Below are 7,431 nucleotides of genomic sequence, written 5' to 3'. Positions count from 1 at the left end.
TTACCCACTTATTAGCTATCTCAAAAAATTAATATTAGAATCAATATGTAAAAATGACATAGTCAAATTAGATCTAATTTGAATATATCTAGTCAAATTGTTTAACTAGGTAGGTTCTAAGGAAACAGAGAATTTCAAGCCATTTTTAGAATATCAATGGATTTGTAGTTTTTTTTCAGCACTAGTCAAAGTAGTTACATACCTAAATCATCCATGCTATTTACAACAACAAAATTAATATATTTCCCATTCTACAATAAAGAAATTCTAGCACTGGACTTGTAATTCAAAAAGATAAATCTGCAAATGTGAATGGATGAAGATTTACTAAAATTTTAGAATGTTTTCAACTTAGAATAATATACATATAACTAGGTAAGAATTTTTTTAGATATTAAAGAAACAGATATTCTGTTGAAAAAAATTACAATTCAACAGGAAATAGAGAATTTTCTTCTATTTTTAAAAATTCTTCTGGGAATTAATAACTGGTTGGTTTGCTGACCTTTCGCTGTCCTTCAATATACTATGTATTTTACAAAATTCAGATCTTTAATTTTTCCAAACAATTACATTTATGCTTAGAATTACTTCATAGCAACATAATGGAGTCAAATGAATCTAAGTTTTCAAAATGTCTTTGCTTACTAAATCTCTATAAAAGACAGGATTTAGAAATGACATTAATTGGGGCACCCTGTAGATTTATTCATAACATTTTCTACATAAGAGTTTTTATTCAGTTGAAAGGCTTCATTCCTTTGTCGAGGATTAACCAAAAAAGCTTTTATGGCACCTAAATATAGCATGGAGAAATAATTTAGTGATTTGTGAAATTCATTATATGAATGTGTTTCTCTCCTTTACCCTGCCCTGAATGAGACATTTATATAACTCCTGTTACACCTGCACTGGGATTTATATCTAAAATAACTTTTTGTCATATTTTAGAAATAACATTATACCTTGATCTTTTTTTTTTCTTGGGGTAGGGTTAGTGGATTAAGAGTCAAGCAAGGAAAAAGTTGATAATTAATAATGAGGAATTATTTCATATTTGGAGTGGGGTATTGAAATATTTCTAATAAATGCTTTCTCAGGGTAACAATCCAAGGAAGAGAGAACAGATAAAGGAATACAAAATATTGTAAAACTAACCAAGACTGCCAAATGATGGAACCTATTATTGCTGTTATTTTACCATATATATTGATTTACTATCTTTCATTCAAGACTGTTGCTTCTCACTCTGATTCACTGTAACTACACTGTGAAGATTAAATAAAGCCTAGGAAATTTTTTCCCAGAGGTAATGTTGAAAATTAGTCTAATATTCTAATTTGGAAGCAAAACAGAGAAATTTTTTTGGATAGGGCAGAGGAATACACACATACATACACCACAATTTTTATTCACACTTTTAGTAAAATTTATATGACTACTCTTACTATCATGATAAAATCAGTTTGGAATAGAACAGATGGAAAAATATTGCCATCTGAGAAAGAAAAGATTTAAAGCTATACATTATACCTGCATAAAAAATTCTAGTGATATCTAGGTCATGTGGGGGGGAGGGATTTAATTGAACATTTTTGGCTTCTAAAAATAGAAAAAGTTTTCTATATTATGGGTTATATTGTATTCTTTAAACCAGGATCTACAAAAATAAAAACTTGGAATAAGTATTCTGTGTTTCTTGGCTTCCAAGAAAAGAATTATATATGGAGAGGATTGGGGGAAATTAATCTTACATTAAGATTTACTTATAAGGGTCAAGTTAATTCTAAGAACATACTCATCTTAGAGAAGACTAATTTGCTTTAATTTGTCATTCTAGCTTAGTTTGCCAATCTTTCCCTGAATTGTTTCAACCTTGAAAATTTCAAGTATTTTCTAATTGTAGAAATGGTATCCAAAGATATTTTATTTTTTGTGCCACTCATTTGTTGTTTGTCCTTTGTTCTCAAAGAGGATGACATGACATTGAAGTGAATTGGATTTCAGTGAGAGAGAAATGTGCAAGGTCACCTGCCTACTTTTCCCTCCAGAGCCATCTGGGTCCAATAGCCAGATATAGATCAAAAGAACTGGAGATGGGCATGAATGTAATAGGACACCTTGATCTTTTTAAGTTAAGGTCTTCAACAGGTCTCAGTTTGACAAAGGCCATACCCATTCAATGATTAAGGATAGTTTTTAATTGAGGCAAAGAATATCTTCTTTCATAGAGGTTGTTGTTTTTACTTTTGAAAGTACTGTTATATACTGTACAGTGGAAAAAAAGTAATGTACTAGAAGCCAAGTGGCCACAATTCTAGGTCTTGTTCTGCTATTAAATTTGAGTTAGTTTCCTTATTTGTAAATAGTAGTGGTTAGACTAGCTGAGCTACCAAGTCCCTCCAACTATAACCTTCTAGGATTCTGTACTTCCCTATCCCTATTTCTTGCCTTTCTCTTTTTTATTAAAAGCAATGCTTTCTAGGAATAAATGTGACCAAATTTCATATGCCATTCAAATGATTTGATAGTGGATTTTAAATGAGTTTATCAATTAAGGAGCATGAATTAAGAGATCACACAGATATGCATTTTCACTGCAGCTCCATTTAGAATTAAAGTTTTAAAATGTAAAAATTTAATTAAAAGGTGCATTTTATATTTTGCATAAATTGGTATTGATTAAAAAGATTCACCACAGAAAACTCGTTTCCATGTATACTACATTCAGTGTATTAATTCCATAAGGTAGCTAGTGAGTATGTTCATTAAACCAACAGGGCACCTAGGAACTGAAAGTTTTATATAATTTATTACTTTGGAATGAGATTTTAAGACAAAAGCATCACTTATATTTGCATATGTGTCCATTTGGGAAGTCATTGCCTCTCTATAGATTTAAACAGTTTATATAAAAGCTGACAGATGTTAAAAAAAAATAAGATATTTAGAAGGTGTTATTTTTACCTTCTGAATCCAATTCTTCCTGTGCAACAAGAAATTCGGTTCTACACACATATATTGTATCTAGAATATACTGTAATATATTTAACATGTATAAGACTGCCTGCCATCTGGGGGAGGGGGTTGGGGGAGGAAGGGAAAAAATCTGAATAGAAGTGCAAGGGATAATGTTGTAAAAAATTACCCATGCATATATACTGTCAAAAAAAAAGTTATAATTATAAAAATAAATAAAAAAAAAAGAAAGAAAAAAAAACTATTGGGGCCTGGCTAAAAAATAGAGTGGTGGTTCAGTGGAATAGATATGTTATGTAGAACACAATAATCAAGACCTATAGTAATCTAGTATTTAATAAACCCTCAAACTCCAGCTTCTGTAATAAGAAATCACCACTGGACAAAACTTGCCAGAAAAACTGGAACATAATATTTTAGAAACTCAGCACAGACCTACATGTCACACCTGATTTGGGCTTAAAGGATGATACCATAAACAAATTAGGAGAACAAAGGATAATTCAATTATCAGATCATTGGGAAAAGGAGGAATTTGTGACCAAAGAAGAACTAGAGAACATTATAAAAGGCAAACTGGACTGGACCACTTTGATCACATTAAATTTAAAAGGTTTTACACAAACAAAACCAACAGAAACAAGTTTAAAATGGAAGTAAAAAGATGGGAAAAACATCTTTACAACCAGGGTTTCTCATAAAGTTCTCAATTTTTAAAATATATAAAGAACTGTGTCAATTTTTTTAAGAATAAAAGTCATTCCCCAACTGATAAATGGTCAAAGGATATACACAATGTTCAGATGATGAAATTAAAGCCATCTATAGTTACCTGGGGAAAAAAATGCTATAAATCTCTATTGATTACAGAAATGCAAATTAAAACAAATCTGAGGTACTACCTCATATCTGATTGGCTAAGATGACAGGAAAGGATAATGATAAATGTTGGAGGGGATGTGTGAAAACTGGCATACTAATGCATTTTTGGTGGAATTATAGAATAACCCAACCATTCTGGACAGCAATTTGGAAGTATGTCCAAATAGTTATAAAACTTTGCATACCCTTTGACCCAACAGCTGGTCTGTATCCAAAGAAAATCTTAAAGGAGAGAAAAGTACCCACTGGTGCAAAGATGTTTGTAGGAGGTCTTTTTGTGGTAGAAAAGAATTGGAAAATTAGTTGGGGAATCCTGGACAAATTGGGATATTATTGTTCTATAAAAAATGGACAAACTAATTTTAGAATGGCCTGGAAAATTTTACATGAACTGATGCTGAATGAAACAAGCAGAACCAGGAATACATTGTACACAATAATAGCAAAAATGTGTGATGATCAGCTACAAAACACTTGGTTCTTCTCAGTGGTTCAGTGATTCAAAGTAATCCCAGAAGACTTTGAACAGAAAATGCCATCTGCAACCAGAAAAATAAGGAAACTGAATATAAATCTATACATGCCATGTTCATTTCTTTTTTCTGTTTTTTTGGCTCTTGGGTTAAAATGAAGCAATAGAAAAATGAACATGCTTCTCTTGGAAAGTCACCAACCAAGGGTTGGTAAGTAAGTAAGTAAGGGTTACTTTCTAAACTGGTCCAAAAAAGTACTGGAGATATAAAGACTATATAGTACTTTGGTTTTCTCTCTCCTCTTTCTCTTTCTTTCTCTTTCCCTCTCTCCTTCCTTCCCTCCCTCCCTCCCTCCTTCCCCTCATATGTGTGTGTATATGCATCTACATGTATATGTGTGAATACATGTATATATGCACAAACATATAGATAATATATATATGCATTATATATATACCTATATATTATATATAGGTATATCTATAGCTATTCTGTATGTTTCTGTTTTATGTAGAGATAGATAAAGACAGAGACAGAGAGAGAGAAAGAGAGAGAGAGTTAGAGAAAGAGAAAGAAGGGAGGGAGGAAGGAAGGAAAGAAAGAAGAAAGGAAGAGGGAGGAGGGAAGGAGGGAAAGAGGAGGAAGAAAGGAAGATGTATGTAGTACACAAGGATAAAAATAAGGGGGATAGAGAAGGTTTGTAGTTTGTGAGTAGCTCTACTCTTGGCAGTGAACCCAATGAGAGATTTCATTCACCTCTTCATAAATATAGGCAAAAGTCTACCTGGTGGTATAATATGCTACTAGATTTTTTTAAAAAGCCTTTATTATAAGTAACATTGGCAATGAATTTCTGGATAATTATCATTCTTTCATAGATTAAACAATGAAAATAGTGGGCATTTTTTTTGTTGTTTTTTAATATGTACCTCCAGCTTAAAAATAAAACTTGTAAACTCACTGGTTTCATTTGCACCTTGAAAACGGCAAAACTCATATGGCGCATCTTTACAATTCTATGAAAAAGTGAAATGTGAACACTTCAAACTTGCTTAAATAAAAACTAGGCAAGGGCTCTATTAGATGATTAAGTCGATCACATTACTAAGGACATTGGCAAGGGATGCAGGCAGCTTGCTTTCAACCATAACTTAACAGAAGCAATTGCTGAGTCCCAAAATGCCAAATTATTTGTGAAAGTTACATGTAAATATTATATTTTTATATGTTTTGTATACAGATGCATTGTCACTGGAGAATTTTACCCTAATTTTCAATTGGACCAGTAATGGCAGATGAAGACGACTATGAAGTCAATTACTATAAAGAAGATAATGTTACAGATTCTCAGCCATAAGAAAGAACCAGTGCATTGCATTTATAAATTATTATTCTGCTCTAACTATATATCCCTAAAATACACATACTAACTATTCTACACATGTAATTATTTTCACTGAAGCATAGCAAATATATAACGTATGTGTTATGCATAGAAGACACACATACACATGCATATATATTTATTTATTTATTTATTTATAGAAGATTAATAATTCCTAATTTTAGAGGCAGCTAGGTGACACAGTAGATAGACCACTAGACCTGAATTCAAATCTTGTCTCAAACACTTAATACTTCCTAGCTGGATGACTTTGGGTAAGTCACTTAACCCTAATTGCCTCAGCAAAAACAAACAAACAATAATAATAATAATTCCCAATCTTGTGTCATTCCCATTGCAGAGTAGAGCATTAAAATACTTCTCTGCTTTAGACATTAAAGACAAGTGAACTTCAGAGGAATTTCTACTATAAGCAAAAAACAAACAAACAAACAAACAAAACCTTAAACAACCAATATCAGCCTTCACAAAAAAGAGAAAAGAATTCCTTTTCTTTGAAATGCCCTATGGGCAGAGAAATACTAAGGAATCTATTTTGTGCAAGTCAAAAAAATGGCTGAAAAAACAAAAGAAAGATGTCATCAAGTGGCTAAAGAAAGTGTGCATTATAAAAGTGACCTCAAAGAAGATATAGTTCAAAGAGACTATCATATAGTGGTCAAAGTCAGATATTATTTCAGATTCTGAAAAGGGAAAAACTATCCATCAACTCTGTGTTTTGTCTCCGCTTTCAAGTCTGTGTCCTTGATAACTCTATTCCTGCCAATTGATTTGACCATTACTATGTTTAACACTTTATTAACATTATAAACAACTTGTAACTAATGCAACTGAAAACCAGAATAGAATATGAAAGTATGCTCAAGTTTGAGAGCATCATGTATACTTCAAACATGGAAGCAGATGAAAAATAATTAGGCAAGAGATTAATTCAAATCTATTTAACAGGACTTTTAAAATTTTATAATCAATTATCACAAAAGTTTTATATTTGAGTTTATAAAATCTCAAAATCTAAGAACATTTAATATTTTCCACAAAAACAACTGAGATTATGTGGGGTGTTAAATGGAAAGCTGACATGAGAAGCAGGGAAGACATTGATTCAAATTCTATTTCTGACATACTTTACCTTTATGACTTTGGGACATCATTTTACTTCTTAATTCTCTGGGAAATCTCCAAGACTTCAAGCTGAAGAGAAGATGTCAACCAACTTTGGTAAAGACATTAAAGAATTCCATATCAATCAAATACCTATTCTAAATAAACAAAATTAACAAGTTTTCATTAATTCCTACTAATAAAAAGATTTTGTTTATTTTGTTTTTGTCATTAACAATTAGAAGGAATCATAGAAATCATTTAGTTCTAGATTTCAATCTAGAAAAGGAAGGGATGGTGGAGCCAAGATGGTGGAGAGGACACACATTTCTTTCTGACCTCTTCCCACAACCCTTAGACTAAATAGCAAATGCAGCCTCTGAATTAGTTCTGGACTAGCAGAACCCACAAATATTGGGAGTGTAACAATTTGACAGCAGAAGACAATTGTGAAGATCTCCAGAAAAGCTCTGTTTCAATCAGACATGAAGAGAGTTAGACCAAGTGCAAGCAGGCTGAGCACATAGTACAGGCAGCAAATACTCCTGGGGCCATCTGGATTCCATGCTGAAGAATCTTTGGAAAGGA

Source organism: Sminthopsis crassicaudata, chromosome 1 (assembly GCF_048593235.1).
Source record: "Sminthopsis crassicaudata isolate SCR6 chromosome 1, ASM4859323v1, whole genome shotgun sequence".
NCBI classification, from domain to species: domain Eukaryota; kingdom Metazoa; phylum Chordata; class Mammalia; order Dasyuromorphia; family Dasyuridae; genus Sminthopsis; species Sminthopsis crassicaudata.
This window is presented reverse-complemented; position numbering follows the sequence as displayed.